The sequence below is a fragment of the Ornithorhynchus anatinus genome, chromosome X5 (genome assembly GCF_004115215.2).
Source record: "Ornithorhynchus anatinus isolate Pmale09 chromosome X5, mOrnAna1.pri.v4, whole genome shotgun sequence".
Classification (NCBI taxonomy): domain Eukaryota; kingdom Metazoa; phylum Chordata; class Mammalia; order Monotremata; family Ornithorhynchidae; genus Ornithorhynchus; species Ornithorhynchus anatinus.
In genome coordinates, this window is record NC_041753.1 from 27,917,264 (window position 1) to 27,930,392 (window position 13,129).

Below are 13,129 nucleotides of genomic sequence, written 5' to 3' on the forward strand. Positions count from 1 at the left end.
CAGTCACTGTGTATGCACATTGGGGTCAGGATGATGGGTCCTGAACTGGCCTTTTCATCCCCATATGTGCCCATAGTTGAATATCCATCATGAGAAGCAGTGTGGCTTAGTGGAAAGAGCACGGGCTTCAGAGGCAGAGGACGTGGGTTCTAATCCAGCCTCCACCACTTGTCTGCTGTGTGACCTTGGGCAAGTCACTTAAGTTCTCTGTGCCTCAGTTATCTGTAAAATGGGGATTAAAAGCGTGAGCCCCACGTGGGACAACGTGATCACCCTGTATCTACCCCAATGCCTAGAACAGTGCTTGGCACATAGTAAGCGCTTAACAAATGTCAAGATTATCATTATTTGACCTTAAAGCACAACTAGAAAAAGAGAATATGTCCGTTAGCTTTTTGTCCCCATCCCCCGGTGCCTGAAATTTCTACTACTGCTTCAGCAAAAGCCAGTGTTTCCAATTTGCCAATCAAATTGGGAGGGGTTTTCCCTTTTTTTCCAATTATCCCCCTTTAAAAAAATTTAAAAAGAAACTCTCACAGTGTTGTCTTCCCATTCCCTCCCTCCTTGACTGTTTTTCAATATAGAGAATTAATTTTGTTGTATGGATATCTGTGAAGCTGGATTCTCCCAAGTTCTGTTAAACGGAGGTCAGTTACTTGGGGCTTGGAAGATGAGAGCCCGCTCTGCTCATTTATATCAGTTTTATTCATTCGTTCATTCATTTAGTCGTATTTATTGAGCGCTCACTGTGTGCAAAACACTATACTAAGCGCTTGGGAGAGTACAGTGTAGCAACAAACTGACACAGTCCTGCCCACGACGAGCTCATAAACTAGAGGGAGAGACCGACATTAATATAAATAAATAAATTATAGATCTATACATATGTGATGGGGGGTTGGGAGGGAGGACGAATGAAGGAGCAAGTAAGAGTGGCACAGAAGGAAGTGGGTGAAGATTATCCTCTTTTCATCCTCTTAGCCACAGGAAAACAAGAATTGAGAGACCCGTAGGGGCTGAGAGGAAGGAGTTCTTCCACTGACCCTGTCGGTTAAGGTCAGCCCAGTTGCTAACCTGCTTTAATACAGGCCACCCTAGGGCCAAATCCAAACACAGCCGATCAGTTAATCAGTGGCATTGATTGAGCGCTTACCATGTGCAGAGCACTGGACTAGGCGCTTGGGAGAATACAGTATATAATTGAGTTGGGAGACACTTTCCCTGCCCACAACAAGCTTCCATTCCAGAGGACTCCTATCTTCGGTGATCGGGCCCACCTGCGTCCAGCCTTTAGGGAGGACCTATCCTTGGATCCTCCCTCCGTCCTCCCGTGGTAAGCGCACCATGCCGATCACAGGCAATGTCAGAAACGGGGAATTTTCTCAGAGATGGGTGACGGGGCCCCAAGGCCTCCCAGTAGTCATCTAGGAAGGCGGCCTGGCCGGCTCAGTAGCCAGGACTTCCGTTGAGCCACGTTGGAGAGGGCATCCCAGAATGTCATGGGCTCAGCCACGTGCGACAGGGGTTAGTTATTCCACTAGGCAGCAGAGTCCCAGAGCTGTGCCTCTGTCATGGACTATTTTTTTACATTTCATCCTCATCAAACCTTGCCCCATCATCACCCATTGGGCAATCGGCATCTGAGAAGCAGCGTGGCTCAGTGGAAAGAGCCTGGGCTTCGGAGTCAGAGGTCAAGGGTTCGACTCCCGGCTCTGCCACTTGTCAGCTGTGTGACTGTGGGCAAGTCACTCAACTTCTCTGTGCCTCAGTTACCTCATCTGTAAAATGGGGATTAACTGTGAGCCTCACGTGGGACGACCTGATTACCCTGTATCTCCCCCAGCGCTTAGAACAGTGCTCTGCACATAGTAAGCGCTTAACAAATACCAACATTATCATTATTATTATCTGTTTTCCCTTTGTCCCTCTTTCCCAGGAAGGAACCCTCCATCCTCTTTGGATCAGGGCCAAACTGGGTCCCCGGCTCCTACGGCCCAGATGGTTGTCTCTTCCGTACCAGGACTTTAGTGCTGCTGGCATGCCCTGATTCGTACCGGCCCCTTGAGTTATAAATAGCTTCCCAAGAACCCTTCCTTTGCTTGGTGCCGCCCCTCACAGATGAATAAGAAAAGGTGTCAGGGATTTCCCAGTTATCATCCACCAGCAGAATTATTCGGAGGACAATGGTACCATAAGGCCCAAAAGGCCCCTTGTGAATGGAGAATCGAACCAATCCGGAGTCTCTGGGGTTGCTGTTTTATTCAACTAGAGGTAACCTCTTTTCTGGTGAATGCAACCCCATTCTGAAAGAAAGGACAATTAGCAAAATAGCAGCAATATCTTCTCCTCAGGAAAGTAAGAGAAAGAGGTTTTTGCAGTGAGCACCAAAGCAGCAGACCTCAGGTTGACAAAAGTCTTAGAGAATATTGAACCGGGAGCAGAATTTGGTTTCTAGTTCCAACCTCTGTACTGCCATTAAATCTGCCTGAATTTCTGATGTAGTATGGAATTGATTGTATTTTTTTTCCCAGTGAATGGTCAAGGGGAAGAATGCTCCTAAACTCTTCAGCCTTCTCCATTACTCTTCTTCTGGACTGCTTAGAAGAACAGCACTAGAAAGATGTGACAGACCTTTGTAGGTAAAGATTTGGAAGGCGACGTGAAATTTGATTTGTGTTTGGGCAGTGCTCGGAAGTTCTTAGGTAAAAGGCAGTGGGTGTGGAAAAAGTATCCGTGGAAAAGTGGTCCCAAGGATTTTTTGCCCTTGCAGAGTCATCATCTCCCTTAGGACCCTGGCAAAATTTCTGGTTTCATGAGCACTCTCCAAACTTCACTGTCCTGCTTTCATCTCTTAAAGGTGGGTTTTTAGAGCAAACATTCTACCAGGATCCCGCAGAATAAATAGGGGCAAAAGTCATACCAACTTCTACTTTAGAGGAGCAGCATGGTGTAATGGATAGAGTATGGGCCTGGGAGTCAGAAGGTCGTGGGTGCTAATCCCAGTTCTGCTACTTGCTGCTGTGTGACCCTGGGCAAGTCGCTTAACTTCTCTGTGCCTCAGTTACCTCATCTGTAAAACGGGGATTGAGACTGTGACCAACAGTGACTGTGACCACATCAGACCAACCCAATTTGCTTGTATCCACCCCGGCGCTTAGTAAAGTGTCTGGCACATAGTGCTAAAGAAATACCATAATTATTATTATTACTTTACATCACATCTGGCAGTGGCCAAAATTTTCTGTTCAACATGAAGACAATTTTGAGAAAATGCGCAATTAACTATTGACTGTCAGCAGTAAATTGTTCGTATTTACTGAGCACTTATTGTGAGCAGAGCATTGTACTAAGCACTTGGAAGAGAAAAATATAACCTAGCTGGTGGACATGTTCCCTTCCCACAACGAGCTTGCAGTCTAGAGGGGGAGACAGATATTGATATAAATGAATTATGGATAATTTCATAAGTGCTCTGGGGCTGAGGGTAGATAAAGGGTGCAAATGTAAGTTCAAAGGTGACACAGAAGGGAGAGGGAGAAGAGGAAACGAGGGGTTAGTCGGGAAGGCCTCTTGGAGGAGATGTGATTTTAATAAGACTTTGAAGGTGGGGAGACTGATGGTCTGTTGGATATGAAAGGGGAGGGAGTTCCAGCCCAGAGTCAGGACATGGGCAAGGGCTTGGCGGCAAGATAGAAGAGTTGGAGGTACAGTGAGTAGGTTGGCACTGAGGAACCGAGTGTGCAAAATGGGTTGTATTAGGAGAGAGGTGAGATAAGGTAGGAGGGAGCAAGGTGATTGCGTGTTTTAAAGTCAATGGTCTGGAGTTTCTGTTCGTTGCAGAAGTGAATGGGCAAACACTGAAGGTTCTTGAGTATTTTTTTTTTAGAAAAATGATCCAGGCAGCAGAGTAAAGTCTGGACTGAAATAGGGAGAGACAGGATCCCAGGGGGTCAGCAAGGAGGCTGATGCAGTAATCAAGGTGGGATAATAATAGTATTTATTAAGTGCTTTCTATGTGCCAGGCATTGTACTAAAAGCTGGGGTGGATACAAACAAATCGGGTTGGACACAGTCCCTGCCCCACGTGGGGCTCACAGTCTCAATCCCCCCTTTTACAGATGAGGTAACTGAGGCACCGAGAAGTCAAGTGACTTGCCCAAGGTCACACAGCAGACAAGCGGCGGAGCCGAAGGTAGCAGTTTAGATGGAAAGTAAAGGGCAGATGTTGAGGAGGTCGAACTGACAGGATTTGGTGACAGACTGAATATGGGTTGAACGAGAGAGATGAGAAGAGGATAATACCAAGGTCGCAGGCTTGTGAGACTGAGGGGTGGTGGTGCTGTCTAGAGTGATGGAAAAGCCAGGAGGAGAACAAGGTTTGGGTGGGAAGATGAGGAGTTCTGTTTTGTACATGTTAAGTTTGAGGTGTGGGCAGGACATCCAAATAGAGGTGTCTTGAAGGCAGGAGAAAATACGAGACTGCGGAGAAAGAGAGCGATCAAGGCGAGAGTTGTAGTTTTGGAAATCATCCTCAGAGAGATGGTAGTTGAAGCCCTGGGAGCGAATAACTTCTCCAGGAGAGTGGGTGTAGATGGAGAATAGAACTGAGCCTTGAGGGACTCCTACAGTTAAGGTGGTGGGTGGCAGAGGAGGAGCCCACGAAAGAGACGGAGAATGAGTAGTCGGAGAGATGCGAGGAGAACCAGGAGAGGACGGTGTCTGTGAAGCCGAGGTCGGATAATATTTCCACAAGAAGAAGGTGGCCCACGGTATCAAAGACAGCTGAGAGGTCGAGGAGGATTAGGATGGAGTAGAGACCTTTGGCTTTGGCAAGAAGGAGATCATTGGTGACCTTTGAGGGTGATTTCTGTGGAGCAAAGAGGACGGAAACCAGGTTGGAGAGGATCAAGGAGAGAATTGGAGGAGAGGAAGTAGAGGCGGCAGGTGTAGACAAGTCGCTCAAGGCGTTTGGAGACAGATGGTAGGAGGGACGAAGGGGAGATAGCTTTCATCCCATTACTAGCATATGGGAAAGTATTTCTAGCTTGAAACGTTTAATGAAATCACTTTCCCTGAGCAGCCAGAAGTCTGTGTGGTATAAGACTCTAAGAAACATCAATCCTGTTAGATAAATATTTCCTATTGCTCTTGAAATAGCTGTTGCTGCCACAGATGCTTTTCCCACTGGTGTTGCAACAGTATTGAAGTACTTATCTGGTCTTTTCTGGGTGTCATTGACCTTGTCCTGTTTTATGCTGCGGAGTTGTCTCCGACCCTTAGTGATGCCAAGGACACATCTTTCCCAGAACGCCCCACCTCCATCCACAGTCGTTCTGGAAGCGTACCCGTAGAGTTTTCTTGGCAAAAATCCGGAAGTGGTTTACCACTGCCTCCTTCCGCGCTGTAAACTGGAATCTCTGCCCTCGACTCTCTCCCAATACGCTGCTGCCCGGCACAGGTGAGTTTTGACTTGTAGCAGATGGCCTTCCACTCGCTAACCACTGGCCAAGCTAAGAATGGAATGGATATATAATAATGTTGGTATTTGTTAAGCGCTTACTATGTGCAGAGCACTGTTCTAAGCGCTGGGGGAGATACAGGGTAATCAGGTTGTCCCATGTGAGGCTCACAGTCTTCATCCCCATTTTACAGATGAGGTAACTGAGGCACAGAGAGGTGAAGTGACTTGCCCACAGTCCCACAGCTCCTCTACTTGATTCTCCCTCTCGTAGTCGAGACTGGTAGAGCACTGGAAACTCTCCAGCTGCGAGCCTGAGGGGGGTGTCATTGACCAAATACCTCTAAACTTGAGGTGGCTGGATTTCAGTTTACTGGTAATAATGAGTTATTTAGTTTATATTTTCTGCTATAAAGTATATTTCAGAACAGCCACTGACAATTGACGTTCTTAACGCTCTTGGCCCTCTGCCACAGTCCCGAGAGCGACCCCCAGTATGCAGTCTGGCTGTGTTAACTTGTTGAAAGCGAATCCCTCCAGCCGCTGTAGTTTTACTTCACCAGCCAAGAACCCCAGTTGAGTTGATGGTTCATTGTAAAAATTGATAAAGAAACTATTTCCAAAGGCATAGAGGATTGTCTGTTGACCACTCTGCCCACTTTATTATTTTCCGTGTGAAAATGGTTTCATTGTCAGCTTCTTTCTGTGGTCGGGCTATTAAGAACACCATCATACAAGCCTCGCAGCATTAAGAAGCAGGAGATTCTTAGAGAATAATAATAATAATGTTGGTATTTGTTAAGCACTTACTATGTGCAGAGCACTGTTCTAAGCGCTGGGGTAGACACAGGGGAATCAGGTTGTCCCACGTGGGGCTCACAGTCTTAATCCCCATTTTACAGATGAGGTAACTGAGGCATAGAGAAGTTAAGTGACTTGCCCAGAGTCACACAGCTGACAAGTGGCAGAGCCGGGAGTCGAACCCATGACCTCTGACTCCAAAGCCCGGGCTCTTTCCACTGAGCCAGCAACATGGCGTAGGGGATAGAGCACGGGCCTGGGAGTTGGTGGACCTGGGTTCTAATCCCAAGTCTACCGCTTGTCTGCTGTGTGACCTTGGGCAAGCCACTTAACTTCTCTGTGCTTCAATTATCCACCTGCAAAGTGGGGATTAAGACTGTGAGTCCCGTGTGGGACACTGAACTATTTCTAACCTGATTAGCTTGTATCTACCCTAGTGCTTAGTACGGTGCCTAGCACATAGTAAATGCTTAACAAATGCTATTTTTTTAAAAAAAAAAAGATAAATATCATTGTTACTTCTTTATGGTGAATTGTACATTCCAAGCGCTTAGTACAGTGCTCTGCACATAGTAAGCGCTCAATAAATACTATTGAATGAATATGGCTGAGAGAAGTGAGTCAGAGGTGCGGACAACAAGGCTCCATTGCTTCCATAATTTCTTAGCCCTCCTCTTTACCAGGGAGAAAAGGAAAGCAGTTAGCAAAAGCAAAGTAACTTTTTAAAGTGACCCAGCCAATCAGTCGTATTTATTGAGCGCTTATTGTTTGCAGAGCACTGTAGTAATCGTTTACAATAAAGCAATAAACAGACACATTCCCTACCCACATTGATCTTACCCTCTGGGGGTTGGGTGGGGGGGCGGGGTCGGAGGGGGAGAGTCTTTGATTTATCACAGCAGGATTGTTTAGTTAAATGAGCTGTGGAAAGCAGCCTGTTGAGTCTGTTCTCAGTTTTTATTTAGTCATAATGATTTGTGGCTTATGTGACTGTCACCAGTCTTCTCTCCCCACTTTACAGATTTAAAACGTAAGCCTCCTCTAGACCGTGAACTGTATCTAATTCCCATGTATATATTCTTTCCCAGTGCTTAGATCCCAGTAAGTAATAAATATCATTACTACTACTACTAATAATGTTGGTATTTGTTAAGCGCTTACTATGTGCCGAGCACTGTTCTCAGCGCTGGGGTAGATACAGGGTAATCAAGTTGTCCCACGTGAGGGTCACAGTCTTCATCCCCATTTTACAGATGAGGTAACTGAGGCACAGAGAAGTTAAGTGAATTGCCCAAAGTCACACAGCTGATAAGTGTGGAGTCAGGATTAGAACCCACGACCTCTGACTCCCAAGCCCGTGCTCTTTCCACTGAGCCACGCTGTTTCTTAGCTGTCGCTGCTACTGCTAAGGCTTTTGGGCATGGCCAGATCTTTCATCTGGTCCTTAACAAGAGTGTCCATCCTTTGCAGGGAAGTTAAGGGGAAAAATGAAAGAAACAGGGAAATCCTAGTAGAGATTGGATCTGAAAATGGCCCAGGAGATGGAAAGGGATGGAGCATTAAACTATCAGGTTCATTTCAAGCCCTTTCTCTCACACTTTCCTTCCTCCCGCTTCCTGTTTGTTGACAATCTAGCCACTAATCCTAAATTTCAAGGACATTTGGGATAACAGATGCCCTTGGAGCCCATTTCAGAGAGGAAATGCCCAGGAACATGATGTTTTAATTTTTTTATAATGGCATTTGTTAATTATGTGCCAAGCACCGTTCTGAGTTGGGTAGATACGATTTGATCGGTTTGGACAAAGTCCTTGTCCCACAGCAATCAATCAATCATATTTATTGAGCGCCTACTGAGTGCAGAGAATCGTACTAAGTGCTTAGTAGATGGGGCTCTACAGTCTAAGTAAGTCATTCTGTTGGGGAGTGGTGCGGCCTAATGGAAAGAGCATAGGGCTGGGAGTAGAGGAAACCTGGGTTCTAGCCCCGGCTTTGTGCCCAGACTGCTGTGTGACCGTGATCCAGTCATCCCCCTAGACCGTAAGCCCCTCATGGTCATGAAACGTGTCTACCAACTCCATTAGATCCGACTCTCCCAAGCACTTAGTAGAGTGCAGTGCTCACGGTAAGCACTCAATAATTGATCGATTGCACTCTCTCATTCATATCATGTAGTCAATCTGTCACCAAAGCCTGTGAGTTCTACCTTCACAACATCTCTAAAGTCCACCCTTCCCTCTCCCCGCAAACGGCTACTTTGCTGATACAAACACTTATCCTAACCTGCCTTGACTACTGCGTCAGCCTCCTCGCTGACTTCCCTGCCTCCTGTCTTTCCCTACTTCAGTCCAGACTTCACTCTGCTGGCCAGATCATTTTTCTCAGTATTCATTCCCTGTCTCGCCACTCGTCAAGAACCTCCAGGGGTTGCCGGCACAACTCCACATCAAGCAGAAACTCCTTTTAAACCTTACCCCCTCCTACCTTACCTTGCTGATTTCCTACTACAACCCAGCCCTCTCACTTCACTCCTCTAATGCTAACCTACTCACTAGGTTAGCATCTATCAAGCGCTTAGTACAGTGCTCTGCACATAGTAAGCGCTCAGTAAATACTATTGAATGAATCTATCACTAGTTCTCATCTATCTCGCCGCCGACCTTTCACCCGTGTCCGCTCTCTGGCCTGGGAACTCCCTCCCCCTTCATATCCGACAGACCATCACTCTTCCCCACCTTCAAAGCTTTATTAAATCAATCAGTCTTATTTATGGATCGCTTATGTGTGCAGAGTACTGTACTAAACATTCAGGGGATATAGTGTAACAGTTATTAAAATCACATCTCCTCCAAGAGAACTTCCCCGACTAAGCCCTCATTTCCCCTACTTCCATTCCCTTCTGAGCCACCCTGGCACTTGGATTTGTACCCTTTAAGCACTTGCTATTCACCCTTTGGGTAGAGATTGTCTCTATCTATTGACGAATTGTACTTTCCAAGTGCTTAGTACAGTGCTTTGCACATAGTAAATGCTCAATAAATATGAGTGAATGAATGAATATTCATAATATCTCATAATATCCCGACTGGATTATTGTGTCAGCCTTCTCTCTGATCTCCCTTCCTCCTGTCTCTCCCCGCTCCAGTCAATTCTTCATTACGGTGCCCGGATCATCTTCCTACAGAAACGTTCTGGATATGTCACTCCCCTCCTCAAAAACCTCCAGTGGTTGCCTATCAACCTTCACACGAAACAAAAACTCCTCACTCTTGGCTTCAAAGCTCTCCATCACCTTGCCCCCTCCTACCTCACCTCCCTTCTCTACTTCTACTGCCCACCCCGTACATTCCTCTCCTCTGCCGCTCACCTCCTCATGGTACCCCATTCGCACCTGTCCCGCCATCGACCCCCGGCCCACGTCCTATCGCTGTCCTGGAATGCCCTCCCTCCTCACATCCGCCAAGTTAACTCTCTTCCCCTCTTCGAAGCCCTACCGAGAGCTCACCTCCTCCAGGAGGCCTTCCCAGACTGACCCTCCTTTCCCTTTGCTCTTCCTCCCCTCCCCATTCCCCCTTCTCCCGCCCTCTGCTCTTCCCCCTTCCCCTCCCCATAGCACTGTGCATATTTGTATAAATTATTTATTACTCTATTTTGTTAATGGTGTGTACATATCTATGATTCTATTTATCTTGATGATATTTACACCAGACTACTTGCTTTGTTTTGTTCTGTTTTGTTTTACTGTCTGTCTCCCCCGTTTAGACTGAGCCCGTTATTGGGCAGGGATTGTCTCTGTCTGTTGCCGAATTGTACATTCCAAGCGCTTAGTACAGTGTCCTGCACAACATAGTAAGTACTCAATAAATATGATTGAATGAACGATTGAATGAATGAATATCCATAATTGATTTTAATGCCTGTCTCCCCCTCTAGGCCGTAAGCTCCTTGTGGTTAGAAAACACACAGTGCTCAATAAATACGATAGAGCGATTGGTGGCTGATAGCCTCTGTGAGCCTCTGTTTCCTCATCTGTTAAATGGGGAAAATAATACCTGCCTCATCCCTACTCGCAAGGATATTGTGGGGGTAGAATGAGGTAACTGATGTGAAAGCACTTTGGGGAAAGGAAAAAGTAATATTAACTCTGCCTCCCTTTTGTTCAAGAGGACAACGGGTGCAGTTTGGAAATAACACTACGTGCTTTCCTCGGGCGGGCAGGGCGAGTGCCTGGAATGAGATCACAGAGAACAAAAAGGCTAGAGAAAGAACTGGGCGGGGAGGGGGAAACTGACCCTCAGTCCAATGCAGTTTGCTGGTTTGAGTAAGAACATGGTTTGTTACACTGTAATCTGAAAGAAGCCATTCGTGTTCGTTAAAAATCCGATGATTTAAACGGCTTCCTCTGCTTTCCTGTAGCCTCTGCAGTGCACCAGCCGATTAGCTTGTATCTACCCCAACTCTTAGAACAGTGCCAGGCACATAGTAAGCGCTGAACAAATACCATTAAAAAAAAAAAAGTCCATCTTCAAAGCTTTCCTGCAAACCCACCTATTCCATCCAGGAGGCATCCTCTGATTAAGTTCCATCTTCCAACAGCTGCCCTTAACATTTACATTTATCCACCTACTCATGCCACATGTGCATATTTTGAATTTATAAGCTTACACATATTTATTTAACCATGAATCCTTCCACAGTTCTCTTCCAACCACGCTTCTCTAACCAATCATCGGGAAATCTTATTCACCCCTCATCTGCCATAAAATTCAAATCAGGATCTCCATGTTTCAGGTTTCGATCTTTACATTTGACAGGGAGTAACTTGTTCTTGTCCATGAAACAGAGCACCCATTGAGAGATTAGCGGTTAGGCCTGGAGATTGCTCTTTTTTTTTTTCCTGAGTAGCTGTAAATGGGTTTCCATGTGTCTTTTTGGTTCTGTCATAAATTAATCTAGTCACAGTAAAGCTTTGTTCATTGATGTAAAGCAGAAAGGGGTTCTGTGTTTAAATAAAGGGGTACATAGAGTAAGCGGCTAATTCATGAATTAGCTTGAAAGTTAAAAACGCTTTAAGAATTTGAACCAAAAACTGCAAAATTGGGCCCACGTTCAGGAACTGAATTGAAACTGTTTTTGCAGACACACCTTCTCCCTTGTCTGCATTTATTTACATGGCACATAATTACATGCCTTTTTTTTTTTTCAAAATTAGGTCCCAGAGTATTTAACTTCCAGGTCTAAGTCTGATTCAGAGACTGTGGAGGACCTAATCTGTGGGTTTAGACCAGTCATTTGGTACAGGGAAGGGCAGCTCTTTAAAAAGTCTTCCGTTTACTTTTTCCCAGCTTATGGGTGTGCTCTCCTGCTATGCTACTGCAACAGAACATTCATTAAGCCCTGTTCAATATTTCTTCTCCCTCCAGAAGCACTATCCCATTTTGAGCTCTGGAAAATGCATGTCAGACCAGGCTAGAGAATGGCAGCGTCAAGCTAAAGCCAGGTTCGTTTGACCAAACACCATCCCCCTTTTCAGGCCTCTTCCACCTGGAGCCTGGAATCGCACCTACCCAGAAGTACTGTTAGACTGGTTCAGAACTACAGATTCCAAAAGCCCACAAGCACAGCTGAGTCTAAATGGCCCCACCTCCTCCTATAAGTGACACTGGCCTTGTCAAGCCTGCCAAGAGCCTTGGGAAGATTTAAGTATATACTCCACGGGCTACGTTCACTGTGGATCCTGACGTTTCAATCCGTGCAAAGCTTATTCTGTTAAGCTTATTCTTAGCAAGAAGGTATTTTCTTCCCCCCGGGAGAGAGTGGAGAAGGACTCACGGTTAAAAACCGTCCTAGGCTCCAGATTCATCTGTGTTAGTATTGACTCAGATTTCCCAGTACTCGAAATTATATCACCCCATCAGTCCACAGTACTTAATTGATTTATATTCATATATACATATATGAACATATAATGTACATATATATACAAATTTTTTTCACTCTTCTAGCTGACATTTTTATGTTTGTCACTCTCCTTGTGGGCAAGAAGCCTGTTGCTTCTTTATTCTCTTTATTTTCTTAGTATTTGTTGAGCACTTATTATGTGCCAGGCACTGTCCTAAGCATGGGGGTAGATACAAGCCGATCACGTTGGATACAGTCCCTGACCCAGATGAGGCTTACAGTCTTGATCCCCATTTTACAGATGAGGTAACGGAAGCACAGTGAAGTGACTTACCCAAGGTCACACAGCAGACAAGTGGCAGAGTCAGAATTAGAACCCAGGACCTTCTGACTCCCAGGTCTCTGCTCTGTCCACTAGGCCTCTGTAAGGATGCTACACCAATGGGCGTTCAATAAATACTCCTCCTACGACGACTCAAATGATGTGGCAGAGCAGTGGACAGCTGGGGGACAGCCCCAGGAGACAGATCAGCTTGGAACGGAGCAATCAGAAATAGCGAAACTTTCAAAGCAGTGGCTTCGAGAAGATCAGGCCACAAAGAAGGAGGGCCCCGTGAGTAACAAATGCTACAGTGTTATCGGTTGATCCATCGATGGTAATCATTGAGTACCTATGTGCAAAGCACGGTACTAAGTGCTTGGGAACATGCTGGGTAAGATGGAGGATAATGAGGTTAGAGAGAATCCCTGTCCTACACGGTGTTCGTAGTGTTAAGCAGGAAGGAGAACAGGTATTTAGTGTCCATTTGTCAGAGGAGGAAACAGGCACAGAGAAGTAAAGTGACTTGCCGTGATCACACAGCAGGCCCCATTTTGGAAGACACATCCACATGTTCATTGGGCTGGTTCAGAGATTCCTCTCTTTGGGGCAAACTATTCCACAGTCTCTGTTTTTTGCTTTTGAGCAAA